General features: G+C 41.5%; 1 protein-coding gene and 1 long non-coding RNA gene across 14 annotated transcripts in view; one reads left to right on the top strand and one right to left on the bottom strand.

Annotated features, from left to right (window-relative positions):
- The window catches only part of Lpin2 (lipin 2), a 79,790-nt gene that overhangs the window by 33,971 nt on the left and 28,091 nt on the right, over window positions 1-17,728 (bottom strand). The window contains exon 1 of one of the 13 annotated variants that reach the window (XM_076549902.1): window positions 738-996. The exons of 10 other annotated variants lie outside the window; for them this stretch is intronic. The gene's annotated coding sequence lies outside the window, so the exon portion shown is untranslated. Of the gene's footprint in view, window positions 1-64; window positions 148-737; window positions 997-17,728 lie in introns of those variants that run through there. 2 more of the 13 variants (XM_076549907.1, XM_076549901.1) reach the window with 2 other exon arrangements.
- On the top strand, window positions 1,029-2,121 carry LOC143268295 (uncharacterized). The gene is made up of 2 exons (XR_013044041.1): window positions 1,029-1,145; window positions 1,932-2,121. It is a non-coding gene; the product is annotated as an uncharacterized LOC143268295 (long non-coding RNA).

The raw sequence follows: 17,728 nt of genomic DNA, 5'->3' as shown, positions 1-17,728 counted from the left end.
ATGTCAGCACTGAGTTTGACAACTAATAACAATGACAAAAAAAAAGTTCTGATTAGACATATACTCTTGTTTGCTATTCGGAGCCCATTCCTCTCAGCGGCTGCTGCTGTGTTCACACGTCTCTACAAAAGGACAGACATCTCAGACTGGGAGGCTGCCTCTAGGTGGGGCCTGAGGCTGCGGAAGTTCCATTTCCTTTTACACCCCAAGGGTGGGGCCAACTTGTCATCATGGAGTCCACTAACTCCATCTCCCTCCACCAACAGCTCAGGACCTGTAGAGAACCAACTAAAGAACCCCGACCGCCACAGCTGCATCCCTGCCAAGGTGGTTTGGAGCCCACTGCATCCAGTCTGACCACAGCAGCCAAGCAGAAAAAGGCCCAGGGGGTTACCTCCACCAGAAACTAGAGACCCATCTTCTCACAGAAAACAAGGGATGCAACTGATACTTGAGATGTTTTGGTTCAGATACATGCTGCATCAAACAAACTACAGTGAGCTGCCCCAGGACTAACACATGCTAACATTACTTTTTAGGGAAATCCCTCAGTACCTCAATACAACACTTACGTCCCACAATATTCAGAGCACAAAAAGGGTTTTTAATTTGTTCCTCAACCTCAACTCACTACTCTAATCATGATCACCAGAGCTCTGCAATTTGAAGGAGGGGATGTGTACCTACCCCTCACCCCCATTCTTCCACTGGGAAACCCAATCCACATAGAAACAAACCCTTTAGTCCTTAGGCTGTCAGATCTCATCCCAGTGGTTGAGTACACCATCACTCAGCAGACACTTTAATGTTATGTCAAAGCCAAATCCATGGAAAGTCCGATCCCTTGATGTAGGATCAGAGAAACCCTCCAGTTCTAGGCTAATCCAGAAGTCAATTTTTATCAGACTTTAGAAGTGAGTCCAAGCTATTAATCGTGTGCACAGCGGTCTCTCTAAATCAGCTCTGGAGTTACCCTAAGCTCAAAGTTCCATCTCTGTAAAGTTCTAGAGAGACATTCTGTGTTGTCAGGTAAGTCCTAGGTGGAACAGGGACAAAGTGCTGATCTCTTAAGAAAATGAAGGGGACCTGCCAGTCCCTGTCTGCACATAACTCACCCTACTCTCCAGAGACCAGCAGTGCCTAAGGTAGCACAGATTCCATTCAACAGTCTACACAGAGATGACTATAACCAGGGTCTGGCTGCTTGGCAGCCTGAGGCATATAACCCTGATCATTCCCTTGGGTTATTTATGTAACCAAGGCTTCAAACTGCATACACCAAAGAGCTGGCTTTGAGCAACGTACCAGGAGCCAAACTTATTATAATCTCCTAAAGTGGAGTCCTTTATGTTACAATTATGAAACAATTACAGACCAGTAGTTTTGGTTTTAGGATGATTGATTTGGCTTTGATAGCAAGGCCAGGTTAAGCATACATCAAATACTCAATTTAAAAAAAAAATTATTTATTTATTTTTTGAGACAGGGTCTCACTGTATAGTCCTGGCTGGCCTGAAACTTGAGAGGTAAACTAGGCTGTTTTTGAGCTCACAGAGATCTGCCTCCTGAATGCTGGGATTAAAGGCTGTGCCACCACACCTGGCCAATCTCTCTCCAGGGTCTCACTTTGTAGCCCAAGTTGGCCTAGAACTCAAGGCCAAATAAAATCCTATTTTAGCCTCTCAAATGCTGGGAATACCGGTGTGTGTCACTATATTTGACAATAATTACTTCTTGAATGAAGAAAGGAAAAATCAAATGAACTATCAATAAATAAGCTAAGACCAACCAACAAGCTAACAACATATACTGTGTGTAGCAGAAATACTGTTCCATCAGAATACTCATGGATCATCTCATTGTATTTTTTCCTTCCTTCCTTCTTTTTTGTTTGTTTATTTTGTTTCATTTGCAATGGTCTCACAATGTAGCCCTGGCTGGTCTGGAATTCACTATGAGGATGCTGCTGGCCTTGATTCACAGAGATCCACTCGCTTCTGCCTCCTGATTTCTACCAGGCCTGGCTCACTGTATTTTTAAAAATTAGCCTTTCTAGATCAGGAGTTCAAGGATAGCCTGAACTATCTCCAAAACACCAAATAAAGAAATGAATTAACAAACTGTCTTTCTATACTGTGAGATCTGTATAGACCTGCAGAGTTCTAAGAAAGAATACCTCAAAAAACAAAACAACAATATATATAAAACAATTATACAGCTGGGCAGTGGTGGCACGCGCCTTTAATCCCAGTGCTCAGGAGGCAGAGGCAGGTGGATCTGTGAGTTCGAGGCCAGCCTGGGCTACAGAGTGAGTTCCAGGACAGGCACAAAGCTACACAGAGAAACCCTGTCTCCAACTCCCCCCCCCGCCCCCCCCACAAAACCTAAGAAAGAATATGGCTGCATTCAAATCCTCTGAGTGTCTTCTATTTGGGATACACCAGCAAAATATCATAACCAGTGCCGCTTTGTCCCCAGTCCCTAGCAACCATTAATATGTTCTCTATTTCTGAAATGTCTGCCATTTTAGAAAGGAAGTCATATAAACAGCATCATAAAGTATGTAGCCTTTTAGGACTGCCCTCTTTACCTCATATTTTACTGCAGACTTATCCAGATGTCTATCAATAACTCATTCCATTTTACTGCTACATAGTATTTCACGGCATAGACTTACCATTAAAAAAATAAAAACAAAAAACAACCCCCCCCCAAAAAAAAAACAAACCTATTTACTTGTTGAAGAACAGGTTAACTGCAGTTTCTGGCTATTACAAATAAAGCCGTAGTTGTAAGTATATGTCATACAGGGTCTGTGTGAATGTGGATTTTCATATTCTAGGATAAATGCTAGGAGTACAACTGAATGCAACTTTTCAGTTGCAAACAAAGTTCAGGCTTAGCTGTTTTGGAACAGTCAAGACTACTACTTTCCAGATCACACTATCATTTTACATTCCCACTAGCAATGGGAGGTGGGAGGTAAAATTATCTGGCATACCTCACACAAGGTGGCATTACTGTTTACTTTAGCTATGACAATAGATAATGATTTGCATTTCTTTAATAGCTAATGATGCTGAACGTCTAATTCATGTACTTCTCTGCCACGTGAGTGTCTGTCTACGGTCTCAAAGAGGCCTTGTCTCACTTAGAGGGAAAGGAAATGCAGATCTTTGTCCTCAGTTGGTCAATGATTATCTCTAAAACCAGAACAGAGGTGAAATTCATTTGGAGGTAGTTCATCACATCACCTCTTTTACCAAGAAATTTCCACTGTCACTTAGCACACTCTGATTTTTCCTGTTCTCTAAGTCACACATGTTCACAACATGCGTTTTGCCTGTTGCAACATATTAGCTAGGTGGCACACAGAATCTGTACATGACTGATTGAGGATGGCAATGCTAAAATGAATATTGTTACAATTTGTACAAAAAACTGTAACAGTATAGACCTTAAAAAAACTGAAAATGGCAACTTTTAAACATCTATATACAGCCATAAACAACCATGTTCTAAATGTGTAAGAAGCTTACATCAACTAGAGCACAGAATCCATAATTAAGTGTAACAACATCTATTCAGGATGATTTTAATTACTGTGGTTAAGAGATGTGCTGTTATACATAAAAATCTATTGTGCAAAAGCTGGTTGCTAAATGTAGAAAAATACAGGCTGTCAAGAAACTTCTTTTCTCTTGGCAGACATGAAGCCATTGGGTTTATATTTTGTAGGCTGAGGAAAACAAAAGTATATAGAGGTCAGGGTCTTACCAGGTACTACACCTCAGAAATGGCCAGGAGAAACCTGCTGACTATACAATATATCTAGTAGCAGTAACTTTCAGAATGCTCACTACACCCCAACTTAGACTATTTTTAGACAGGATTTCACCATATGGTCTGGGCTATCCTGGAACTTACTATGTAGACTACACTAGCCTCAAACTCTCAGAGACCGACCTGCCTCTGCCTCCAGAGTGCTAGGACCAAAGGTGTGTATCACCATGCCAGCAAATATTTTAAAAGGAAACTCAAACTTCAGAGACATAGGTGATGCTTTAAGGTGGATATTTATGTGTGTCTCCCTTCATGTACTGAAGCCCTAACCCCTAATGTGAAGGGATTTGGAGACGGGCCTTTGGAAGGTAACCAGGTTTAGATGAGGTCATGAAGGTGATTAGAAGAGTCTCACCCTCATTGGTGTCCTCATATACACAGAAAGACAGAGATAAGAGTCAGCATTCTCTTTTACCCTGCCATATGAGGACACAGCAAGACATCTGCAAGCCTGTAAAAAGGTGCCCCTCCCCGACCCCCACTCCAACACATACACACACTGAATCTCTCAGCAACTCAGCCTTGGACTTCAAGGCACTCTAGAATTGTAATAAATGTCTATTGTGTAACCCACACTCGCTTAGGTCAGATGCCATCCATGACCTTTTGTTCTAGCCATCCTGTCTTCTTAAACAGCATACGCTGCCCTCGCTTCACCCCCGAAACATACACTACCAGCTAGAGACCACTTTCCCAAACAACTCGACTTCTTATGATACATGAGAAGTCACCCTCCACTGACAGTCACAACTACATCTTACTTATTAGTCTGGGCTGTGCACCCTTACTCTTTAAACAATGACTGGGCTGCTCCTCTCACTTTTATGACAAACCAGACACAATGGTTCAGTAACAACCTGAATCATAGAGTAGTATTACTTCCCAAGAAGACATATTGTTTGATGACCACTTAGTACTTTTTAAGATCAAATGCACCTCATTCAATCTTCAAAAATAGGACACAGGTTTGCAAGGCCAGCATTATTTATTTTATGAATGAGACAGAGACAAGTCATTTGCGTCCCACTATTGTACACTACTGTACACCAGGTGGTTCCATCTCAACCCAGGGTTCCTGAGGGCTGAGTTTACCTTGTAGGGTAAAAAGGGCCAGTGAAAGAAAACCCTGGCCCCAAAACCAGAGCCAAAGAAACACACCCTGCCCCTAACCAATTCAGGAATTGAAAACCAAACAATCCATGAACATGAAATCCAACCAATCTCTGAGCTTGTCTCAAGCTCAGGAATTGAAATCCTACTAATTTCCACCCTGCAAATCTCCTCCACCTTAGAAAGCTCTGCCCCTAAGAAGCCCTATACAAGCCCTGTACCTGTTTAGTTTGGGGCTGCCTTTTTCCAGCCCGGCAGGGCAGCTACTCTCTTGGGTTCTTCCCTCCCAATAAATCTCTTGACTGAGGTTTGTGGACTTTCACCTAAGTGAGCAGAGCTGTAACTGAATCAAGCAGGAGCAGAACAGAACTGTAACACTTTGGCTGGGGAAACTCCCTTGCTGGAGCCAAGTATTCCACTCCAGGGAAGATGAGTGGAGTTGTAACATTTCTCTGCAGCAGAGCGTTAAGGTGACCCTCCCCTGCTGGAGTACAGTTGTTACATTCGCATGAGGGAAACCTTTCCTGGAGCTAAGAAAACTCCCCACTGGAACAGAGTTCTAACAAACACTTCTGTTGGGATACCTTTTCTTTCCGAGCTGTAGGTATTCCTTGGCTTATGACTGCCAGGACACCCTTCCGTTCGGAGCTGTAACACACTAAATCCTGACAGTTTTTCTCCAACCACATCTGATGCAAGTTCCTCTCTGGCCTCTCCAGGACTGGCAGGAATCAAATTCCCATGGCCTTGCCTACATCTTGTAGGGACTTGACTTGAGTGAAGATGTTTCATAAAGTGTTCACAGTACACCCAGCTGGTGTGGTAAGGACAGCAAAGGAGGAAGGAGGTGACCAACTGGACAGAAAGGAGCGCAGTCTGAGTCAACAGAAGCAGCACCACAGACAACAGAGCTTGACAGAGAATACGGCTTCCTGAGAGGAGCTGCCTCCAAATGAGTGCCTCCTTTGCACTGTCATCTCCTCCCCCAGTAAATGCTAGTTTGTTTCTTCAACTTTCCTTATTTTATAAAACAAGAAACAGGGATAGCACAAGGATGGTCCAAGTTTACCACCACTCCACCCTACCCCAAGGAGCACCACAGAAGGGGTGTCCATGAAGGCCCTTATTCTCCTGGAAGCAAGACTGAACAAGAAATACAGGCCGCACACATAAAATCCACTGCCCCCATGCTCTCTTGTTCTGCCTGCACAGCACAGTGCAGCTGAGTGGGGCTCTTTTGCTACAGGAAACATGTATTCCCTGTGCACAGCACATCTAAGTTAAACCCAGTGTCTTCCAGTGACTTCCTGAACACAAAGTTCCCAAGACAAGCCGTTCTGTCACAATGGAAAAGGAAGTCTATAAGAAGCCTTATCCAGGACAAGTCCTTCTATGTAAACCCTGCAGGTATAGATTAAAAACAATCACACACAACTGTAATTCCTTTAGGAAAAACATAATGAGATTGTAGTCGTTAACCAAATACCTGCTCTACCAGCCTGTTCCTGGAAGAAGCTAATTTTTATCCAGTCAAAAACCTGAGCACCTCCTTCATGCCAAGTCCTTAAGATCCAAAGAGAAGCCTCCTCCTCCCTCCTCCCCACCCCCTGCCCCCAACACACAGAGGGCCTGGACCCACCAAGAGAACAAGACAGACACTGCCTCAGCTAACAGAGTACCCTGGGATAATGCTGTTGGCAGTGGTCTTGTTTTCCTTTAACGGTGCTGGGATCAAACCTAGAAGCTGAGCATTAGATGTGAAGGCTCTGCACTGAGCCACACTGCCAGTCCCTTTACTGACTTTTAAGAAGACTAGAACAGAGGAAAAAATATCTGCTTGGGAGAGTGAAGAAGGCTTCAGGACGAAAAAAACAAAGAAAACCAAACTTGTCCTAAAAATAAGTAGAAATAAGTCTAAGGGGCTAAATGGGGGTGGGAAAGGGGGCTCCCAGCAGAGACAATAGCATGTGACAAAGAAGTGGAGTTTGGAAAGCAAAAGTGAGATGGCACATGACCTCAGATCCAGGACAAGTTAACCCCAAAGGTGCTGGGAGTGATCTGGCAGCAGATCATATGGGGAGGTTGAGTCAGAAGAGGGAAGCCACTGCAACGTAAAACAGGAGATGAGAGCCAGGCATAAGCATTTTACCCACTGAACTATCTCTCCAGCAAAAGAAATACAGTTTAAAAGGGCATGCAATGCAATGGCTGAATTAGAGAAAATGGGCTGGTTCCCTAGATTACAGAGATTTCCTCCATAAAAAAAACTCAAGGGGTTGAAGGGATGGTGCTGTGGAACAACCTTTTTGTACACTGTCAATATTTGTAGCTCTCATTGGTTTAATAAAGGGCTAAATGGCCAATAGCTAGACAGGCAGAGGTTAGGTAGGACTTGCAGGCCAAAAAAAAAAAAAAAAAAAGAGGGCACAGAGAAGAAGGGCAGAATCTCCAGCCAGATGCAGAGGAAGCAGGAGATGAATACGCCTCCTGAAAAAAGGTACTGCCACCACGTGGTAGAGTGTAGATAAGAAATATGGGTTAATTTAAGTTGTAAGAAAGAGCTAGTTAGTAACAAGCCTAAGCTATCAGCTGAGCTTATTAAATAGTAAGTTTCTGTGTGGTTATCTGGGGAGCTGCCAGTCCTGATGAAAAACTCTGCCTACAGGATGGCTCATAGGTTGAGAGCACGTACTGATCTTCCAGAGTACCTGGGTTCAATTCCCAGCATTTACATGATGGCAAACAACTATCAGTAACTCCAATTACAGAGGAAATAATGCCCTCTTTTGGCCTCTGTGGGCACCAGGGATGTACATGGTACACGAACTTACATGTAGGCAAAACACTCATAAGAGAAACTTTAAAAAGACAAAACAACAATAACAAACCCCAAAAAACCCAACAAGAACCTTCCTCGAACACAGGGATGAGGCTCCTCTACAACTGAGTCTACAGAAGCACTACTATAAGCTGACTGGTGGGGCTAGGGAGATATGTCTCTAATTGGGTCAAACACGTTCCTGAATGTGTGCAGAGAGCCACAAGAAGCAGGCACTGGTAGGGCTGAGCCACTTGAGCTGGGATATGTCTAGAAATGAAATTGCATGTAGCAGCTTTTTAAAAAAGGTTTATTTAGTTATTACGTACACAGTGTTCTGCCTCCATGTATGCACAGTGCAGAAAAGGGCAGCAGATCTCATTATGGACAGCTGGGAGCTACCATGTGGGTGCTGGGAATTGAACTCAGAACCTCTGGAAGAGGAGCCAGTGCCCTTAACCGCTGAGCCGTCTCTCCAGTCTCACATGTAGCAGCTTTCTGCCCTCTCAGCATCTCTCATAAATTTCAATTTGCCTGGACTGTTTGGAGTCTACTTCCAATGTCTGACAAAGGACAGACACATGCCCACACTTGTTACAGCTAACTCAAACCCTCTGTTAAACTCCCTTCAAAAACCACTGGTAAAACTAGCAAGCAAACAGCTCAAAAGTAACTAAAGCTCAAACGTTAGTTATGTTGGAAATTGAAACTAGGTCCTTTACATGCTAGACAAGCAATCTACCACTGAGCTAGCTACCAGCCTATTCATGTTTGTTTGTTTGTTTTAAAAGACACAGGGCCTTAAACAAGGTTGGTAAATTCTGGTTCCATCAAAGCATATTTTCTATATGTTCTTTTGTTTGAAAAGGCAGGGCTATTACAGACTAGGTTTGTGGTACAAATTAATTTGGGATTCTCCTGCTGCAGCCTTGAGTGATAGGATTACAGGTATGCATCATAACACTCACTACAACATATTTCTTTAAGGGAATGGAAAACTCATTGCTACTGAGTTCTATTTTTTTTTTTAACTGACCACTTTTACCATCTATAAAATAAACGAGCTAGATTTGGCTAAGTAAGAATGATGGTTTGAATGCCCCCCCCCCCCATGAGCTCATAAATTTGAATGCTTGGTCATCAGGGAGAGGCACTACTTGAAAAGGATTAGGAGGTGTTGCATTGTTGGAGGAAGTGTGTCACTAGGGGTGGGCTTTTAGGTTTCAAAAGCCCAAGCCAGGCCCAGTGTTCCTCTCTTCCTGCTGCCTGAGGATCTGGATGTAGAACTCTCAGCTACTTCTCCAGCACCATGCCTGCACATGCCACCATGCTCCCCGCCATGATGAGAATGGACTAAATCCCTAAACTGTAAGCCAGCTCCAATTAAATGCTTTTTCTTGTAAGAGTTGCCTTGGTCATGGTGTGTCTCCACAGCACTAGAACACTAAGACAGTAAGGTTCAATACAGGGAAAATACTCTGCCACTACAGCAATGCACATTCTTTCCCCAGTAGTGGCCCCACTGCTTGCTTCAGCTTTTCAGCAGGTAAAGAGTTAACCATAAAAGGTCACTGATTCCACCTTTAAAAACCCTTGGCTCTTATCCCTCCACACTGTCACTTGTCCAATAATTTTCAGGTCAATTTTTCAAAATCCAATACCAGTTTTCTTTTCCATCTGCCACTTTATAAAAAGAGTGAATTCATGTTTCAGGCCTCCTGAATACGGAAGAAATTGGATCAAGTGGGAAAGTATATCCATCACAGACTATGTATCTTAAGAACACCCAGACCAGGTGCTGGGGCAAATACTTAGCATTTGGGAGCTGGATGCAGAAGGATCAGCAGTTTAAAATCATACTCAGTCACATAATGAGTTCTAGGCTAACATGGTACATAAGACCCAGCCTCAAAAACAGCAAAAGATAGGGTTAGAGAAAGGCTCCAGGGCTAAAGAGACTTTCTGCTTTTCTAGAGGACCCAAGTTGAGCTGCCAGATCCCTATCAGGTGACACAACTGCCTCGAACAGCAGCTCTTGAGGATTCAACACCCTTTTCTGGTCTGTAGGCATTGCACACAAACATACACAAATGAAAAATAATTAAAAAAATTAAAGTCAAAGACCAAAAGAGCAAAGAAAGAAAGAAGAGGTGCGGAGTAAAACAGCATAGTGGACAAGATCATGGAATCGGTACTGCTCGGAATGCAAGGGCTACATGACTGACAGTTAGGGAGAGCCCATCACTGGTCACGGAGGCATTCACATTCCTTTCTTCTCTACCTCCCTCCCAGGTATTCACCACACTATACTGATTTATTTAGCCTACCCTCCAAATTCTTAAGTTATGGTACAAAATGGAGACTTTGTCAGGTGTGGTGGTATATTCCTTTAATCCCAGTACTTGCAGGCAGAGGTCGTGGGATCTCTGTGAGATTGAGACTAGCCAGGTCTACAAAAGATCTCAAAAGGAGGTGGGGAATGTACTTCAATGACTCTAAAGTCTTTTAGTGCCACCACATCAAGCCCACCCCAAGTTCATATTGACAAAACAATGGGGTATGGTATGTTGGGGGTCAAATCCATGACTGTCTACATCGGAGGCAAGCATTTTACCATTGAGCTACACCCCTAGCTTTCAATATTTTTGGATTCATGTTGTGGAATATTACTTTAACTGTGTAAAGGTGTGTTACATTTGTTTATGCCGCACTAATTTAATTATTTAAAGATGTGTTGCATTTGTTTCACCGTGCCTGCCTAAGGCACCTGACTGGTCTAATAAAGAGCTGAATGGCCAATAGTCAGGCAAGAGAAAGGATAGACAGGGCTGGCAGCCAAAGAGAATAAATAGGAGGAGAAATCTAAGCTTGAGAGAGAAGAGAGGAATAAGAGGAGGAGGAGGAGGGAAGAATGAGAGATACACCTGGGCAAGAAGTCAGGCAGCCACCGGCCAGTCAGGCACGAGAAGCCGTGAAAGTAAGATGTAGAGAAAGAAAAGGATAAAGCCCTGAGGCCAAAGATAGATAGAGACAGGTTACAAGAGCTGGCCAGATATGAGCCTAAACTAGGCCGAGCAGTCATAATTAATATGATTTAGGAGCTGGTTGGTGGCCCAAAAGAAAAGGCTTGGTACAGATTCAAGAATGTACCAAGGAATAATGCACAGAAGCTCTAATGAACAGAATCAGCAAGGAGAGGGAGGGCTATGAGAGTATTTTGCTATCAATGAAATAAGAGGTAAATGAAGATATGTACGTACGTGTACACACACACACACACACACACACACACACACACACACACACTTTTTAGGTTATCAGTAGTCAACTCAAAGTCTCAAAAGTGATACTCACACAATCAGAAAGCAAATACTTTTCTCTAGACACTGGTAACAACCTCACGAGGGAAACCTGCACAGCTCTAACTTAGATGGTGACAAGACACTCACTTCAGGATGTTGAGTCTCAAAATACCCCTGGGAGAACAAGTGACACCTACACAGATCATTCTGAAGCACCCCAAGGGGCCCAGCAGAGCCTGCTGCTCCGAGAAGGAGGTTCCTATGGGAGTCAGCATAGGGCAGTTAGGTCACAAGAGATAAACCAGGACTGATGGCAGTTACACAATGAAAGGTGACTGGCTTTATCTGAACGCACCAACCCTACAATTCTATAGAGCACAACTTCAAGGAGAATGGTAAGAGCTACAGTTTTAACTGCCTAACATTCAGCAATGTACCGGGGAACTTACTCCAGTAACCAAATTTGGAACAGAGCAGGAAAAACTAAATGCTTATTCTTGTACACATCTTTAAATTTCAAAATAATGAGCAGATTCTAACATGGCAAGCAGCATAAAAGAGGTAGGTCTCAAATTCTTTCCCCTATCCCCACATCACTGACATGACCAGACATGTTTGATGCCATTATAGTTCCATATAATTAAATTATGTTCCTACCTATATTTTCACTCCATTTTTCTCATTTCCACTTGCAGAACAATGTCTTATAATGAAGCTTTCCAACAATTTAGTTCTCATCTCTCAACTAAAATATTCCTGGTCTTCACGTCTACTCTAAGAGGTGACCAATGTTCTTACAGAGAACATCTAACTTGGCTGATAAATAAGGAGAAATATAAGAAGTAAATACTAGGAAACATAGTGAGTCTTAAGATTTTGAAAGTTATCAAACTATTATTAAGTCAACCTATGGATGGATACCTGCATAGGAAAATTTTTAGCTGCATGTTTATATTGACTCTGTTCTGAAATATAATTTTAAGATTTCAAACATCTGTACTTTGGACTGTTCAAAGTAGACTTTGTATATAATAAAATTCATTACTTTGTAGTATACAGTTCTGTGTGCTTTAAAAAAAAGGCATTTGTTTACATGTATATACAGGTCTGCATGGAGTTGTACAGAGGCCAGGAGAGAGTTTCAGGTGTTAAGTGGGTGTTGGGATCCTGTGTATTTTAAGTAAGCACTTATATGATCATGGCAATCAAGATAAAGGACAATCAGATCGGCCCCTCCTCTAAGTACCTAATGCCTCTCTGTGGTAAACTCTCCTCAAACTTCCCAGCACGTTTCTATCCTTAGTATTGTCTGAATTTACACAAAAAGAATCATGGACTATGTAGTAACTTCTTGAACTTAGCTCAATGCATCTAAGATGTTTTAAGTGTTATATGCTTTAGTAGTTTGTTGGTGGTGTTGTGGGGTTTTGTTTGTTTTGGTTTTTAGAGACAGAATATCACTACATAGTCTTGGCTGGCCTCAAACTTACTATGTAGAACAGGTTGGCCTAGAACTCATAAGAGAGACTCATCTGCCTCTGCCTCTGGAGTGCTGGGATTAAAGGGATGCCCAGCTAGTAGTTTGTTCTTTATTACATAGTATTCTGTGGTGTGAATGTACTCTAGTTTATCCTTGCACCCTCGGTGTTCCTATTTCTCGACAATTACAAGGCAATTGTCTTACAAATTGTAATACAAATATCTGTGTACAGGATTTATTTAGTTAAACACTTAGGAATGGGGATGCACTGCTTAGAAGTAGGTATGAAAACTCTTTTTAAGATTTCTTTAAGGTGTTCAGGGGAGTTTCTTGTTAAAAGCAATCTCAAATTACTTTCAAAGTGAGTTTACTTGTTTAACTGTACTTAATGTTCCTATATGAGATGTGCTCCTAATGGTCAAAGCCCAAATTCTTCATTTCTTCACAAGTCACATACATCCTCGACAAATCACATATGACTCAAAGCACTTCCACTTCACCTTTCCAAATGAGTGTTTAACCTTCACCATCAGACAAGGCATATGTTATGGACTGTATTAGGTATGAAAACCAGGGCCCACAGGGGACAGGCATTCTACCTGAAGTAAAGCAGCTACACAGAGACAGGACCAGTCAAGTGTCCTGACATGCCATTCTCTTTTTACTTTATCTAGGAACTTTCTGAGATAGATGTAGGAAAAAATTTCAAAAGGCTTTAGAAGGCCATGATGATTTCTCCACATGGTAGCATGCATTAAAGACAAACTTTTTATTACCAGTAAACTTAGATATAATGCTATGATCAGAAATGTGTGTGTGTATGTGTGTGTGTTCAACAAAACTCTGTGTAGTCCTGGAACTCACTCTGTAGACCAGGCTGGCCTCAAACTCAGAGATCCTCCTGCCTCTGCCTCCTGAGTGCTGGGATTAAAGGCATGTGCCATCACTGCCAGAAAGAAATACATGTTTTAAGGGACAAGTTCTCAACTTTCTCCCCCACCCCCATCTTAAACCTTCTACTACAATAGAATTGTACAACCAACCTATTTTGGCAGTGATCATTAGTAACAGTAAGATCTCCAAAATAAACACAGAAGTCCAATCCTTTGGATGCCACATAAAGTTACCCAATTTTAGAAAGTTAATATGGGAAACCACACCCTCTACCTCAGGGATGACTACCAAATATGCTAGTAACATAATTTACAATTTCCTTTGAAACATCCCTCTCTACTGGAATTTTTCTATTTATATACTGATCTCCAAGTCAAGAATTAATATGACTCTTTTATAGTCAAAATATAGCCTCAGCCTGGGTACAGACTAACATTCATATAGATTGTAGGCCCAGGGAATGATACCTTAAATCTCACTTATCTTCCTCTCTTCCATTTTCTCACCCTCTCTCATCCCCTTAAAAAGAGCCTTAGTTAATACTACAGCTAAGTGAAGCTGACACTGAGAAAGCACACCTGTGTGAATTCTCTGGGCTAACAGCCCTTTCCCTGCACCCGATGGCAGCTTGGTAAAGCTCAGGTAGCAATGAGCCACATGAACTATGGGGTTTAAAGGCTATCACAGCACTTCTACTAACAAAGCAGCTATTAACACTTGCAGGCCCAGAGTCCAGTGGCATTCTCAACAGCTCAAAGCTAAGGACTTTCTTATCAGTAAGTCTGATAGAATAGTAATCTGCTTTAGAAAGAAAGCTATACTTAAGAGTTAAAACAAATTTGGTTTTACTGAAATTCTGAGTTTATTTGGTTGTATTTTAAAAACAGGTTTAAGGGGAAGCAGAACACCTGAACATTCTCTGACTACTGTCTCCGAGCCACACTTTTATATAAAAGGGAAAAGAGCTGTTTTATAGTGCAGGGGTCTGTAGACACTGCCATCAAATAATCAAGAGATAACTCACTAAAAAGGATTCATCACTTCTGTGGCACTTTTTGTCAAAAACATTGATGACACCAGACAAACCAAAACAAAGGACACAACATGTCTTCCCTGAAACGTGAAGGCTATGAAAAGAGAAGAAGGTCGGAAGAGACTGAGGGTACATGGCAACCAGACAGGGGGATTCTGAAACAGAAAATGTACTTTCTTTGTACTAAAAACAAAACCACACCAATTCTTGGACTCCCTCCTGCTTCTGCCTATTTGAGAAATCCATATATGCAAGGAAAGGGCAGCAGAGCTCAGCGGGGATTCTGTGCGTGTCCCGTGTTCTGGCTCTGCTGCACATCAGAGGCCCTGAGGAGTCCCTAGGACCAGAATACAAACCTACTACAGGTACAGTACTTATAAATTCCTCAAGTGACTCAAAAATGTCAGAGTATTTCAGATCGGTCATCAGAAGCAAGCTACCAGTTCCCAAAGTCGAAGGTAACACTTGCTGCTCTCTTTCCTGCTTCACTGTCTTTGAAAGACTTGCTCTTTTCAATCTTCGGACTGAATTTCAGTCTGTAGGGCTCTGGTGCTGTGCTTTGTTAGCATGTAAGAGAATATAAGGTGACGGATAACTTCTACAACCCCATCTCTTGTGCCCCTTGACCTAATGGAGATCTGCTTATTTTCAGTTCCTAAGTGTTCAGGTCAATTTGTGCATGTGATAACAACTCTGAGATTACAAAACTCTCTTCAGGTTTGCCCAGGGTTCACTTTAGATGGATTCTTTTTTTTTTTTTTTTTAATCTCTTTTTTGTTTGCTTGCTTTTCATTTTGAGACAGTTTTACCATGTAGGCCAGCCTAGCCTCAAACTCATTATCCTCTGCTTATGTGTTTCAAGTTTCAGAGCTACCACACTTGGTACCAGATTCCTAGGTAAGCTCCCTTTCAGATGTATAGCAGCTAATGCTAAGACGGTCCACCAAAGGCACCCAGTAACAAACATGTTTCATTAGAGCTAAGATGTTCCATGACAAAACAACATCAGCAGGACTGTCTGACCACCTTTTGAAAAAAAACCCTTCCCCAGCATAACTTACATAAGAAATTCAGGTAATTCCTCTATAGTATAAAGTAAGATTCAAGGAAGAGGAAAAACATGTTCTAGAGTAAGACATGAAACAATGAAAAATAACAAAAATTGCCCTGTTTTCTATTAGGTAAAAAGCAGTATCACACACGGAAACTCTTTACTCTACGTGAGCCTCTAGTTTTCTTGTCCAGAACTGAGTGGATTTTGTAACCCAGTAGAATTAGGCTAGAATACATAAACAGTATAAAATAAATGCTTTCCCAAGAAGGGTGATATTCTAATTTAAACCCTTTTAAAGAGTTGTGTCTAATTCCTTTAAGACCAAGCTAGCAGCCTGAGGTTTTCTCAAGGCACACTTTATTAAGTATTCTAGAACACTCTCTGAGATGCAAGGACCTCTACAGGGCTAGCAAACACCTAGCACTAGTCCTAACACATAAGGGGTGGAGGAGGAAAGTCTTGGAACCTCAGCTCATCACAGGTACTGGCTGGGAAGAGTGGGAACACTCCAAAGCCACATTCCTCAATAAGTCTGGTAGCCAGGAAAAGAGAAGACTTCTTGCCTTATTATCCCTCTGTCTGTCTGCCTGGTTCAACACATTTAAACGCCAGGATACTTTACTGCACACACCCAAGTTCGTTCCAAAGTCAAACTCCTAGATAATCATTATGGCTTACTAAGAAGATATCAAATCTAGTATGCCAGCTATTAGCCATGCAGAAAATTCTCTTGGGGTGGTGGGGTGGTGACTCACGGAACATCAATGACAAAGGGGACTGTTAACAAAATGCAGTCTAAGCAAACACTTTTGACTTCCCTTTGAAAAACACCAGCAGCAAGACATCCAAGAACTTTTCCTGCAATGCAGTCCAGTCTGTGTGCTAGCAACTAAGTGGATTTTAGAAATATTTCATAGAGAACTAAGTATGTTCACATTCTTTCTTCTGACCTTTAAGACTAATGTGCACAAATTCAGATGCATATATCCTTTATATTACAACAGAGACTTCAAAATAAAATTGCCTCCCACAGTAGCATCTGACTTGTATTCATATTCAAATAATGCTGTTACTAGTAAGTGAAAAATCTGCATATGGACACCAGTGATCTCAGATCTGGAAGCAAATATCACACGGAATATGGTATAACCTCTAAAAGGGGACACAACATTCTTATAACTTTAAAACTAAAATCAACTAGGTTAACAGATTTCAGAAATAATCTATTTTTTGTTTTGTTGACTTCATCTAGTTTTCATAAAATATTCAACCTTAATTATACTTAAAAAATAACCAAGGTAATTTAAATTAAATGAGAGAATACAACATAACATCAATACTTTCATTTGGAGCTCCTGAGTATGTAAATCTAAAATTAATTAGCCCCTGACTCACTTTAAGGATTTAAGCCGGGTTTAATGGCACATGTGTGTTATCCCAACACTCAGGAATGCTAAAGCAGGAAGATGGTAAGTCCAAGGACAACCTATGGGAATAGTCAGCCTGAGCTATATACCAGGACCGTGATACAAAACAAAAACAAAACAAAACAATTAAATAAACTAAAAATAAGCACTTAAACGCATTATTTTTCTAAGGTTCCATTGGCAGAGTTAAATGATATATCTTTATATCACCTGACTTTGTTTCTTTAAAGTGGACTTCTAGAACTCAAATTTATAAGACATGTTCTAATTTGTACCTTGTACCAAGAGAAAATTAGACTTAAAAAATTCAGACAAACTTAACTTCCCCCACACACATTTCAAGCATTTTTTTTTTGTTTATAGTCACAAAAGGGAAAGCCTATATAATCTTTTGTATCACATACCCAAACAAAATGCCAGTTTCAAATAGTAGCTTAGCCTTACAGATTTGGCGAGGAAGAAAAAAAAAAAACCCATAAAACTTAAGTGACTTCTAATCCCTCAGCTACCACACTGAGGTGCAAGAACAGAACTGGAATCTACTTGTAAACAAGTTCTCAGTTTAAAGCAACCACATTTTTTCTAGGCAGAAAGTTATTAAATAACAACAACAAACAGAATAAGGACAGCATAAAGGCAAGGAGCGAGAACAGGCGGCCAAAAAATTCTGTCCTACACAACACTTGGAAGCTAGAAAGTTACCACAACAGCCTATCTTCCACACAAGGGGCATCCACCACTCTCACTCAGTGGGTGCTGTCCCTTCT

This window comes from Peromyscus maniculatus, chromosome 13 (assembly GCF_049852395.1).
Source record: "Peromyscus maniculatus bairdii isolate BWxNUB_F1_BW_parent chromosome 13, HU_Pman_BW_mat_3.1, whole genome shotgun sequence".
In the NCBI taxonomy this organism is placed as follows: Eukaryota; Metazoa; Chordata; class Mammalia; order Rodentia; family Cricetidae; genus Peromyscus; species Peromyscus maniculatus.
This window is presented reverse-complemented; position numbering and strand designations above follow the sequence as displayed.